We start from the raw sequence: 14,335 nt of genomic DNA on the forward strand, positions 1-14,335 counted from the left end.
GCACTAGAAAGTCCTGTTGTATTTTTTTATCCCGATTTTACCCCTTTTGTTATGCTTCGCATGTTTGGTTTGAATTATGTGGTTCTATTTAATTTCCCTCTCTCTCTCTCTCTCTCTATGGATCTGGGTTTTGAAAAGGGAGGCAACGAAAGATTTGGGTATAGAGATCGTCATCGGTGTGAGAAGGTATTTCATGCACTGTTGTGTTGCAAGAGGCATTGATTGCGCCACTATAATGTTGGATGGAGATGAAGGGGTCACGACATCAACGGCGATAAGGAAGTTTGTGACAAAGACTCCGTAATAGAATGGTTGTTCGTTGGTGTTGGTGAACATGAGAGCTACCTTTGTGGCCCTTAGATTTGAGAGAGATGGTGTTAGATCTAAGAGAAATCAAGAAAATCGACATGAACGGAAATGAGTGTGTCGACATTGACGAGCTCGGAGCTCTGTACCAGTTAATAATGGATGAGCGAGACGAAAAAGAAGACATGAGAGAGGCGTTCAAGGTGTTAGATTAGAACGGTGATGGGTTTATTTAGGTATTTTCAATGCCGATTAGAGCTCCTGTCTTGTTTAAACCAGTTATAAATTTATCAGTAAATTTGTTGAATATGTTTGTTTTTGATAAACTAAACAGTGATAAATTTATCATTTGTAATAGTAATTTTCCTTTTGTAATTTTTTTTTACAAAGAGTCAGTGATAAATTTATCATTGAATCTAACATCGTCGTTGCCACCATCTTCCTCTATCACCAATCTACCATCTTCGACATCATCGTTGCCACCATCTTCCTCCATCACCGGTTTGGGATGTAAAGTATCCAAATATACTAATCAACCTTGTTTTGCCTCCATACTTATTCTTCATTACCAATCTATTATCTTCAATGTCAACCTTCACTGGCGACTTTAGATCTGACCATTTTCAATGCTGATCTATTATCTTCGATGTCGGTCTAATATCACAGCCCCCGTCGACATCGAGATATAACACTGACATGGTTGCCGGAGCCCCTATCTCTTGTTTATATCAGTGATAAATTTATTAGTAAATTTATTGAGTATGTTCGTTTTTATATTAAACTTAATAAATTAGCAGTGATAAATTTATCATTTGTAATGGTGACGATTAAATTTTCCTTCTGCATTTTTTTTTTTTTTTGTAAACAGTCAGTGATAAATTTATCACTGAATGTATCTCTGATTCTTGTGTTAGTTTGTAATTGTAATTGCTTGACTTTCCTTTCGTAATTTTTTTTACAAACAAACAGTGATAAATTTATCACTGAATCTAATTTTTGATTCTTTGTCTTGATCTGTGAATGTGAAAAATAATGAGAACTATTTTTTGGTAATGGCTTCTCATATCTCTCCTTCATTCTTTTCATCATTTTTCTTCTCATTTTCTTTTGTTGCCACTAGAACTGAGGAGGTGGTGGTGGTAGTAGTGATGTACTTGAGATGAAAAATGGAAAAAAAAAAAAAAAAAATTATTGTCGGAGAGGTTAGAGGATAGTGGCAACAGTGGAGGTTGTCGGAGGTGATCATCAGAGGTCGCCAAAGGTTATCGCCGGTGGTCGGAAATGATTGACAATGGATGGAAGGAGCGATGGTGGGTCATGGCAGTGACATGTGCACCAGTAGAGAAGTCAAACATGTAGGTTATCAGGGGTAAAATGGGAATGTGGGAAAAATTATTTTGGAACAGAATCTCATGGGTATTAAGTAACTCCCCCTAAACCCCAAGGATCAAGTGAAGAAGTTGATAAGAAGGAAACATAAATCCTCTCATGCCTAACTACATTCATTTGCAAAAAACAATAAAATCCAACCATCGAGGACCAGGAAGTTTCTGAAGGTGATGTTGCTAATTCCGAGCTAAAATCAGTAACAATTGAGGGCTCTGTGAGCCCCAGTGGTTTGCCCCGGTGGCAGCTGTGGAGGTGGTTGTGAAATTGGAAAACCCCAGGTAATCTATTAGGTTTTACTTAGTTTAAAGATTTTCAGAAGAATTTGGAAAGAAAAAAGAAAAATGCATGTGAATCATAGGTAAAATATAATTATATCTCATTCAAATTTTACCTACATTTTTTTTTTTCAAATTTATCACCAAACACAGCCGTAATGAATTCATTATCTTATCGTGAGCATTTCAAACTTTTTTTTCATGTAAGCTTAGCTTCTGCAAGTCCAGTCCAATGTTTCTGCAGTTCGCTTTTCACACACGATTATTACTATTTTTTTTTTTAATTTGTGATCAGCAAAATAGAATCTTTATTGATAAAAAAAACATACATTCATATGAGATTATATCAATAAAGAGGTAAGAAGAAAAAAAGAAATATAGTAACAAAGCACGATGTTAGTAAGGAACCAACACTAGCTGGAAAAATTCAAAGGAACCAACCCAAAAATCAAAAGAAACAACAGCAGCCACTCAAAAGAAGCAACAGCACCCAAGATTCAAACAACAGCACCCAAAATTCAAACAGCTGGAACCAACACCCACGAAGAAAGAGAGAAACAGAGGAACCAACACACAACAGGCCTCCCACACGATTATCACTAAAATAATATTAAGAATTATGAAAAAAATATCATGAAATGCATCATAAAATTTTTTCATCATTTGATTAGTATGTGATATTTTATTATATGTGTAATCCAAAGGTATGATTATTTTCAAGATATTTTTTTGATGATCCCTAACATTACTCTTATCACTAATTGAATTGTAACTCGACTTTCCAATGATTCCAATGCCCTGTCTCTTATACTTCTCGTATCATTTTAATCGGGGAAAACAATATTGTGGTTTTTTTTTTCTTTTCTTCAGGAATTTAAATGAGAAATTATTTGGTTATTGAGTTTTCTATTTTTTGTACTTTCCATAATTTTTTTAAATAATTTATGATTTTTTTTTATTTTTTAATTACACCTAATCTAGATATATTTAAAAAATTAATATTTGTGAATTTTTTTTAAGAAATTCACTAAATACAAAAAATACTATAAAATATAAAAATTCAATATATTTTCGTATTTTGTTGTATTTAATGAATTTAAAATAAAATTGTACAAATTTTATACTTTTTAAATATATCCTGAGTAAGTGGATCTAAAAAAGGTAAACTACAATAGGTCCTAATAGGTGGACTTAATTCTCATTAAGTCCTACTGAAAATTAATCCAAGTGAAGGCGTTGCTAAAAATAAATTTTTTTGACGATTTTTTGTATATGTCGCTAAAAATTGACAATTTGTGACTTTTTTGTCACGATTGTTATAAATTGTCACTAAAGCTTACAATTAGTGATGTTTTCCTGTGATGAATTTTCAAATTGTTTCTGAAAGTTGAAAATTAGTGACATTTTTTTAAACGATTTTTTTAAATTGTCACTAAAACTTAAAATTAATGACGTTTTTGTGATAAATTTTTTAAATTGTCTCTAAAAATTAGCAATTAGTATTTTTTTAGCAATGTTTGCTGAAAAATATCGTTAATTATAATAGCACCTGTTGGACAATAAGTCTGCCTATTAAAACCTATACGTAAGTCCCCATATAAAATTTAATTAAAATAATTTTAAAAAGGCACTCGTCCATAAATTTAATTTTAGATTTTCTTTACCTAAGGTCCACACTCTAAAATACTTTATCTATAAGGATAAGCTCCTGCAAAATGACCTAACTATCCATATATATATATATAACCAAACCCTACATTTCTCAAATCAAACTCTCTATCTCTGTCTAGGCCCATTTGTTTTCAGAGGTAGAATGGAGGGAATTCATAATAAGGGCATTAATAGTGAGGGGATTAAGAAAAATTGTGTTTGTTTTGATGATAGTTGTTGATATAGGGATTCTTAAATTATTTTTATATAAAATAATAAAACAAATAAAAAAATACAAAAAATTAAGCATTAATGTTCAAAAAAAATGCCCAACATGCAAAAAATAAAAAATTAAATTAAATTAAAAATAAAACAATGATTTTTATTTAACAAAACATACAAAAAATTAAACAATAATGTTCAAAAAAAATGGCCAACATGTAAAAAAAATAAAAATAAATAAATAAAAAATAGTCTGGTGAACTATTTTTTAATGCCAAGTCTCAAACTTCCATCCTAATCCCTTCCCCAAGTCCTATCCTAATCTGGAGGGAATTATGAATTCCCTTCCCATCTCCTAAAACAAATACAATATTAGTGGGTCCCACCTCAATCTCAATCCCAATCTCAATCCCTCATCTATCTCTCAAAACAAATCAGGCCTCTACACCAATCTAAATCCTAGCCACCACTATCTCTACCACCTCTCTGTCGTCGCCTCCCACGTTGCTGACTCACCGCTCATCTCTCTCTCTCTCTCTCTCTCTCTCTCTCTCTCTTAACTCCAAAGATCTTGGGTAGAGGAGGAGGCTGAGTAGAAGTAGTGGTGGTGGTAGTGGATTCACCATCGTTGGAAATTCGATCCGAGAGATCTACACAAATCGACATCGCCGATCTGGCTCTTTTATTCTCTCTCTCTCTCTCTCTCTCTCTCTCTCTCTCTCTCTCTCTCAAGCCTCTAGCATCTCTGCCACCACAACCACCACCATTGTTCTTGCTGAAGTCAGATCATGGTTACGGCTTCGGATTGAAGTCAAAATAGACCGCTAGATTTGGATCAAAGTCAAACCAGAGATATAAAGAGGAATCACGAGTCACGAAGGAGTCCAAGGTAAAATTGAGCAGTGATTTCTCTCTCTCTCTCTCTCTCTCTGAATCTCTCTCTATTTGTTGTTGTTGTTGTTGTTGTTGTTGTTGTTGTTGTTTCACTAAAGAAAAAGAAGGGAAGAAGAAGAAGAAGAAAATATCCACTGGCTAAAGCCTTAAGCAATTGCTAGATTAGATTTTTCAACAATTTTTCCTTTAAAAAATCACGAAATTATAGAAATACAAATTAAAAATTCAAAAAATTGAGTTTTTGGTTTTGTTTTGTTTTGTTTGTTTGTTTGTTTGTTTGTTTTTTTTTTTTTTTGGAACACTGCTAGCTTTTCATTCATGAGGTGGACTTCCTTGTGGGCATTGTTCGGGTGAATGGAATTTTTTACGGGTCTGTTTTAATAATTTGAACTATTAATTTTGTTGGACATTTTGGGTATATCATTTATGCAAAAAATTAAATCGATATGATAATTATAGCGTATTCATTAAAAAATGAAAGACAATTGTGTTTTTAAAAATATATAATTTATTTTTTTGTGACAAACGTAATAAATTGAATAGGTTATAATTATTAAATCGATCTAATTTTGTGTGTGAATAATATACTCAAAGCGCCTGACAAAATGACTAATTAGAATTATTAAAACGGGCCTTATGGTGAGCCCATAGACTGAGGCATTCTATTTGAACCCAAAAAATATCTCATTACGCCCAATTTAAATTTATAAATTTTAATTCTTATTATATCTTAATGTGAATTTACCAATAAAGGCAACACATATTAAACCCTAAAATATATTTTTTTTCTCATGCTACATCCTAATCCATTATTCCTATTCAAATCTCTACATCTTCTTCCCCAAAAAGATCAAAGTTATTTTGTCTTCTTCTTCTTCTTCTTCTTCTTCTTTCTCACTCCAAAACTCCAATCCACCCTATCAAAATTGTTCTGGCCCTTTTTGAAATTAAAACTTTGTCTCTTACCCCGCCGTTCAATCACCGACATCTTAGCTTGTTTCAATAGTGTTCAACCAGATATGGTAGTGCTTAAGGAGTTAATTATTATCAGGTTAGCTATTTGGCTGAAGGCTTCTTTTAAGGATTGCCAGTTCTCCATTAATGATTTTCTTTATAACATCAGGCAGATTAGAGTTTGTTTAGGTGGTTGGGGTTGATGCGTTTCACAAGGGTAAACATCAGGTTTGAGTGTATTTGTAGCAGCAGCAGTGCCTTGGTTTATAATCTGCTTTCTTCTGGTGAGTAGCAACAAGATGTGTTGGTTTGGAATCTGTGCAGAGGAGTGTTCTCTGATGTCTGTGCATATGGCTGAGACTAACCTGAGCAGGGTTGCTGATGTGATGATCCCTTGGCTAGACGGCTCTGGATGGTTGGATATTGGCCTAAATGGTTGTTGAATGGTCTGTGGATTGGATTCTGGTGTGTGTTGTACTGCTAATGCCTGCTGAAGTGTTGCTGGCTTGAATTGGCTGTAGGTCTGTAAGGAGTTCATGGCAGCAGAGGCTTGCATAGGCCTCATGTTGTTCTGATGTTTTGGTTTGTGGTTTTGGTTTGTGGTTTTGGTGTTGATGCCTTCTCTATTGGTGGTTTTGTTGTTCTGTTTTGGTGAAGATCTGTATCAGAATTGGAGGTTGAATGATTGGGCTCTAATCTAGTGGCATGCATCAGATGTTTGGTTAGGTGTAGAGGGTCTTTAGTCTTCAACTCAGCTTCTTTCTCTGGCCTTTCACTCTGTTTGCATTGTTGCAACTTGTTTGTTCTGTTTTTTCCTTTCTTTCGTTGGTTGTTTTTGATTGGTTTCTCACCAATCTTGGGTTAGCTTTGATGCTCATTGCGTTTCCTTTCTTTGTGGATGTATTTTTGCAAGTCTATTTCTTTTTTCCATCAATAAAGCTTTATTTTGCCGTTCAAATAAAAAAAAAAAAAAAGAAAGTTTGGCTGAGTAATAAATGGAGTTTGATTGAGTAGTAGTAGTGATAGGATGGTGATGGTGATGGTGGTGGTGGTGGTGGTAGTGGTGGTGGCGGTGGTGGTGGTGGTAGTGGTAGTAATGGTAGCGGCATGGCAGTGGTGACAGTGGTAATGGTGGTAGTGGTGGTAGCAGTAGTGGCATGCTAGCGTTGATGGTGGTGGTAAAGGTTGTGATGGTAGTGGTAATAAAATTTTAATGATTTTTATGGCAACAATGACAATGATGATGAAGGTAGTGATATTAGTGGTGGTGGCATGGTAGTAGTGGTAGTAGTGATAGAAGTGGTGATGGTAGTGGTGGTAGTAGCAGCAGTGGTTGAGTAGTAAGTCAAGATTGAGTAGTTTGTGGAGTCTTATTTTAAGTTTTTCATATAAATAATTTAATATGAAAAATTGAATAAAAAGTCATACCATTGAAAAAAAATTTCTTGATCCAAGGGCGGCATGCGATCATATCTCTTATCAATCAGAAACCACCATGCCCCTATTATTTCTCAATCATCTAATACAACATTATAGACCTTACATCATCCACCAATCACAACACATGTAAAACATCACATAACCATATCCCATGACCACCAAATAACTTCTCCATGCCACCTGTTAGTTCAAAAAAATAAATAAATATCAAATCACATCACATTACAGATCAAACTGGTAACTCCCAACGACACAACTCTTTTTTATTACAATATTAATTGTGAATGGTTGTACAATAGTTGGACCCCTATAATATAACTCCAAGAATAAGATTTTTTTTTGTTTTTGTTTTTTGAGATGAATCCAAGAATAAGGTTGTTGAAAGATGAATGTGAGAAGCGGACTTGGATGTAGGAAGTTCCTCGTGAGTTGATATCTGTTTTGATTGATGAAGTTCCTATCAACCTTCACCCTCTGAAAAAAAAAAAAAAAAAAAAAAAAAAATAATAATAATAATAATAATAATAATAATAAAAATATGGTTGTTGTAGATTTTTATATTTTTTCTTTCTTTTCTTTGCAGAATAATAAGCAAAGAAAATAGATAACCAATGAGGCACTTTGTAAAGTGTGAGAATTTATTATATATTTGTTCACAGTGGATTGGACTATACTATTTGGATCGTGAAGTCAACCACGAATTTTGTTTTAATGATACAAATCATTCATTTTTTAATTCATAACGTATAGATCATCAATGAAAAAAATAAATCGATTTAACAACCGTAACCACAACAATGAAAGAAGAAAACATTTGAATGTTCTCTTACCACCAATGTGTAAAAGAAACTCCTACAAAAATGTATAATGGAAACGTATCTATTGATTCCTCTAAAATCTCTAATCACCAAAACTTCCAAAATGGAAATAACAAAATATGAAAAACGTATATATCATATTGGTCATGTTTGATTCACAAGATTAATAGTGAAATATTAATAATCTTATTAAATTAGTGTGGTATTCACTATCCAATTGGATTAATATTCATTGGATTAATAATCTCACCCCTACTCCATTACTAATAATCCTACAAATTTGTTAGATTAATTATCCATTGGATTAATAATCCTAAACCAAAATGTTAAAACAAACATAGGATAATTGGGCCCACGGATTAATAATCTCAATCCCATGCTCTAATCTACTCAATCAAACATGCACATTGTGTATAATACGTACTATCAGAATAGAACAAAAGGTATAATAGTCCCAAAAAATTTATAAATCAAGAAAAAAAGAACCTCCTGAGATATAAGTTTGAATATATGAGACTTGATGGAATACAAGAAAACCTTGTGTGTTTATTGGGCTATAAATCTACTAAAAGGGATTTATAAATAAATCTCCCTTAAAAAATAGACTATCTATTTTTTGGGAATAAATGCAATAAACTTTTTTTCTTTTTTTTTGATCGGCAAAAAGGAAATTTTATTGATGAAAACAAATATACAACATATGAGCTTACATCAATAAAAATAAAATAAATTAATAAAAATAAAATGAGGAAGCAAAAGCAAAAAACATCATTGTAAATTTCAAAATCTCAACAAGGTTGACACCAAGAAAGATACACAATCATTTACTAACTCAAGCCAAAAAAATTGATGAGAAACCAACAAAAAGGAGAAGGAACAAAGCATAATAAACCCCAACACTAACAGAGAACAACATTAACCAAGCACTTACGAAAAACCAATGCCCTTATGGGGAACATTTTAACCAGCAGCCACCAAATCATAAATCGCAAATGCACTTTCAAAACATAGTCATCCAAAAGGTCCATTAGGCAAGGCAACTCCCTCTCCTCATTCCTTTTTCTAATTGCAGCAGAGGGCATGAACTGTCTTCTCCAAAGAGCTAGGGACAACAACCTTATTCAGGGTATCGCAGTCGGCTCCAAAGGTCTTGTAATCTCTCATCTCCAATTTGCCGATGATACTATGTTTTTTGCCAATGCTAGTGTACAAGAACTCTTTGCCCTAGAGTTATCAGATCGACTTGATTTTTTTTATGAATAATTTGTAGATTGTAGTTTAAAATATAAACTGTTCGGATCATATCATAAGAGAGTCTGTGATTAACTTCACATACCCAAGACAAGTTGTGCTCTTATTATTTTTGCCAGTTTGTGATCTATAATCAATCGCTGGGCATCATTTCACCTCGTGCCGGAAGTAGGAAAAATTATTAGGTAGCTTTGGGTACCACATGAAATGCTCCCTCCAATTATTAAATATATATTGTAATTCTCTCATCATCCAACACTAATAGCTCCTTTGACAACACCACATTTTAGTTTAAAATTGAAGAAATTATTAAAAAAGTTAAAAAATACAAAAAATTAAAATAAAATATTCATTTTCATTCACTAAACTTTTTATATATTTTTTCATTAAAAAAATAAATAAGTCATGCCAAACATTAATTTTATTTTTCAAATATGATAAAAGAATTAGTGAAAGATGGGAGATATTTACATTATATAAAAAAGTTTGGACAAATAACACCAGTAATTTTTATACTTTGCCTCTTTTTTTTTTTATTATTACTTTTGTTCCTATATTTTTAATTTGATCGATTTTGATCATTAATTTTTTTTCCAAACATATATTGATTTGTTATTTCCCAAATTATAAAAGGTGATTACTTTTCTCCTTCTCAGCACTACACTGCACCACTTGAAGTATTAATTCCCAGTGTCTTCGTCACAGAAGTTAGAATCACAAAGCAATTCTCGTTCGAGCGCTATATTTTTAGTCACAAGTGTCATGAAAAATTATCTTAAATATTTTAAAACACTATCACTTAAAATTGAGTAGGGGTGAGCATGGTTCGGATTGGACCGGATTGGGGTAAAACTAGGACCAATCCGTTATCTACGGTTCCTGAAATCTTGGAACCAATCCAATCCGTTTAAATCATGGAACCAATCCGAACCAATCCATTTAAATACGGATTGGATCGGTTTAGAACCACGGATTCACATAATTAAATAACAAAAAAATATATATAACACTTTAATTTCATAAAAATATAAACATAGCACTATATTAGTTCCACAATAGCAACATCTATTTCTATAATAGCGACATACTGTGCTAGAATTTAAACAACCATGAGAAAACTGATTTCACCATAAATATTTAGACCATTACAAATTAAAACTAAAAACTAACAAAAAAAAGTAATAAAAAAAAGATATTATACGGTTTTAGATTTGAGTTTAGATTTTATATAGAATAAAAGAAGATACTATGAGGGAGGATGTATAATAAAAATATATACTATTTGTATACGGTCCGGATCGGTTCTAATCCGGAACCATGGGGTTCAATCCGGAACCAATCCGTGTACTACGGATTTTTAATTTTTCAATCCGAAACCGAACCACGGATTCAAAAAACCAATCCAAACCTATCGGATTGGACTGGACTGGATCGGATTACGGATTTCACGGATTCCTTGCTCAGCCCTAAAATTGAGCCTAACATTTAAACTAAAGTAATATTACTTTATATTTTATTCATATTTTATTTTATTTTTAATTTTTTAAATATATTTAAATTCATAATTCAAATACCGTGATAATATATATCTTTCGCGAAAATTGTTGACGATAGCCATATAATGGCCTCACATGGCTGCTACCAGTTTTAATTATAAAAGGTGCTAACTTTCCTCCTCAGAACTGTACTGCACCACTTTGAGTATAATTTCCAGTGTCTTAGAATCGCAAAGCAATCCTCGTTCGTGTGGCATATTCTTCGTCACACGTGTCATGGAGAACCAACAGGTTCGACAAATATATATATATATATATATATGTTTCAGTGAGGCAGTGGTGAGAGAGATTGGAAAACCAATTAGATGGAATTAAATTGGTGATAGTGTGCGCAGCTGCCATACTAATATATTGCATCGGTAATAGTGCCGAAGATTTGTAATTGGTGGAGTTATTTCCATTCGATTTTGTTGCTACTCTGGAGCATAGTTTGGTTTGTTATTTTGGGTCTTCTACAACTCTAGTTCTAAAGATTTTGGTTCATCTATTTGGTGAGGTCTTTCCTATTGTTTATTTGTGATTATTTAAAATTCACCTAAGGGTGGTTTGTGAGACTATTTGTGTCTCGTTTGTAATCATTTGGAAACTATTTGGTTGATAGTGGAATCGGATTTCGATCCCGTGAAGATACCTCATATTGAGGGAACCACGTAAAAATTCTTGTGTTGCCTTTGATTTAATTTTTTCGCATTAGTTTTTATTCTCATTGATTGATTTACTTGTGGGGAATCATATATTTTCCCTAACAACTGGTATCAGAGCTTACGGTTTATTTGAGTTTATTTATTTGTGTAAATCAATGGAGGGGAATGTGGGTCGTATGTCTAGCTTCAATGGAAGCAATTGGGTAACTTGAAAAACTAAAATGGAGGACCTATAATTTTGTAAAGATTTGTATGGACTCATTGAGGGTGATAGTGGGAAACCTGAGGGTATGAAAGATGATGAATGGAATAGGCTTAATCGAAAAGCCGTTGGTGTTATCTGTCAATGGATTGATGATAGTGTGTTTCATCATGTTGCTACTGAAACTTCAGCACATGATTTATGGAAAAAATTAGAGGGCCTTTATGAGAGGAAATCAGCCACAAATAAAGCTTTTCTGTTTCGTAAGTTGGTTAATTTAAAATATAAAGAGGATAGCCCTATTTCGGAACATTTGAATGAAATAAAGAGCATTGTTAACCAACTTGCTTCTATAAAAATTGTTTTTGATGATGAGTTGCAGGCTTTGATGCTACTTAGTCCTTTGCCCGAAAGTTAGGAGACTTTGGTTGTGACCGTTAGTAATTCGACGCCCGGTGGAGTTGTTACAATGGGTCAAATCACTAGTAGCCTGTTGAATGAAGAAACTAAAAGAAAATCAGCGAGTTCCTCTCATTCAGAAACAATTGTTGTGAGAGGCCAAAGAAAAACAAGGGGGAGGAGTAAGACTCCTCATAGTCGTGATCAAAGCCATGACAAATCAAGAGATGGTTCTTTTTCAAAGAAAGACATTGAGTGCTATTATTGCCATGAGAAAGGGCACATGAAGCGAGAATGCCGAAAGCTCAAGAACAAAGAGAAAAGGCGTAACAAAAGTGTGGATAAGAAGCAAGAAGACACAACAGCAGTTACTACTGATGATCTCATGGTCATTTGTGAAGATGATTGTATCAATTTTGTGGGCCAAGAGAGCAATTGGGTGATTGATTCAGGTGCTTCTTTTCATGTGACTTCTCGAGTTGATTTCTTCACTACCTACATCAAAGGAGATTATGGTTCTGCTAGAATGGGCAATTAAGGTTTGTCCAAGATTATCGGCATGGGTGATGTTTGCTTGGAAACAAATTTGGGCTGCAAGTTGCTGCTTAAAGATGTGAAACATGTTCCTGACATTCGCCTCAATTTGATCTTTACTGGAAAGCTAGATGATGAAGGCTTCAACAACAAATTTGGTGATGGAATAAGGAAGCTCACAAAGGGTTCTTTGGTGGTGGCTAAGTGCAAGAAGACTCATACACTTTATTCGATGCAAGGAAAAATTTGTAAAGGTGTTGTCAATACACTTCAAGATGATACTTCTACCGAATTGTGGCACAAGCGGCTTGGCCATATGAGTGAGAAGGGGCTACAAGTTTTGTTCAAGAAAGAGCTTCTACCCGGTTTGAAAGGTACACATCTTAAAATTTGTGTTTATTGTTTGGCGGGTAAACAACATAGAGTTTCTTTTCATAAACATGTTACTTCTAGAAAAGAAAATGTGTTGAAGTTGATTCATTCGGATGTTTGTGGTCCTTTAAAAGTTAGAACACATAGTGGTGCACTTTATTTCGTTACTTTCATTGATGATTATTCAAGGAAAGTTTGGGCTTTTTTACTAAAAATTAAAGATCAAGTTCTAGAAGTATTTAAGCATTTTCAGGCCATGGTTGAAAGAGAAACAATGCAGAAATTGAAGTGCATCCGATCTGACAATGGTGGTGAATACATTGGGCCATTTGATGAGTATTGTCGCAGCCAAGGTATTCTTCACCAAAAGACAGTTAAGAAGACCCCTCAACAAAATGGCGTTGCCGAGAGGATGAACCGCACCATTATGGAAAGAACAAGGTGTTTGCTTTCACAAGCTAAATTGCCAAGATGCTTTTGGGGTGAGGCAATGAAGACAGCGGTTGACGTGATCAATTTGTCTCCTTCTTATCCTTTGAATGGTGATGTGCCTGAAAGAGTTTAGACAGGCAAAGATGTGTCTTATGAACAGTAGAGAGTGTTTGGTTGCCGAGCTTTTGTTCACATTCCAAAGGATGAGAGGTCCAAGTTTGATAGCAAGTCAAGACAATGCATTTTTCTTGGCTATGGGCGTGATGAATTCGAGTATAGATTGTGGGATCCGGTCGACAAGAAAGTCATTCGAAGCCGTGATGTTGTGTTTCTTCAAGACCAAACAATTGAAGACTTTGGCAAATGTGATCAACCGGAGCCAAAAACTAGTGATCTCATTGACATGGATCCATCTTCTTCATCTTCAGTTGATGATGAAAATGGGGGAGAGGTGCAGCCACCTCTTGAAGATGTAGATGATGATGCTATTCAAAATGAAGTTGAGCCCGAAATTGAGGAAGAGCATCCAACTCAAGAACCGCCACCACAACTTGAGTTGAGAAAATCTACAAGGGACCGACAACCTTGAAGAAAGTATCCTCCCAATGAGTTTGTGTTGATTTCTGATCAAGGGGAGCCCGAGAGTTACCAAGAAGCAATTAAGTATGCAACGAAAGGTGATTTGAAAAAGGCCATGGAAGAGGAGATGAATTCCTTACTTGAAAATCACACCTATGATTTAGTGAAGTTGCCTAAAGAGAGGAAAATTTTGAAAATAAGTGGGTCCTCAAATTGAAGAATGATAGGAAGAATCTGAGGTACAAAGCACGTCTTGTTGTGAAAGGCTTTGGGCAAAAGAAAGGCATTGACTTTGACGAGATTTTCTCGCCAGTTGTGAAGATGTCTTCTATTCGGGTTGTACTTGGCATGGCTGCAAGTATGAACCTTGAAGTTGAGCAACTTGATCTGAAGGCCGCATTTCTTCACGGTGATCTTG

At 34.2% G+C, this 14,335-nt stretch overlaps 1 long non-coding RNA gene across 1 annotated transcript in view; it reads left to right on the plus strand.

The window, feature by feature from the left end:
• The first annotated feature begins 4,138 nt into the window (after positions 1 to 4,138).
• Positions 4,139 to 14,335, plus strand: part of LOC145806153 (uncharacterized) — a 187,393-nt gene continuing 177,196 nt past the window's right edge. Inside the window, exon 1 of the long non-coding RNA XR_014348858.1 lies at positions 4,139 to 4,731. This is a non-coding gene — a long non-coding RNA (uncharacterized LOC145806153). The remainder of the gene's footprint in view (positions 4,732 to 14,335) is intronic.

Source organism: Camellia sinensis, chromosome 13 (genome assembly GCF_055761805.1).
Source record: "Camellia sinensis isolate YWXY chromosome 13, ASM5576180v1, whole genome shotgun sequence".
Lineage (NCBI taxonomy): Eukaryota > Viridiplantae > Streptophyta > Magnoliopsida > Ericales > Theaceae > Camellia > Camellia sinensis.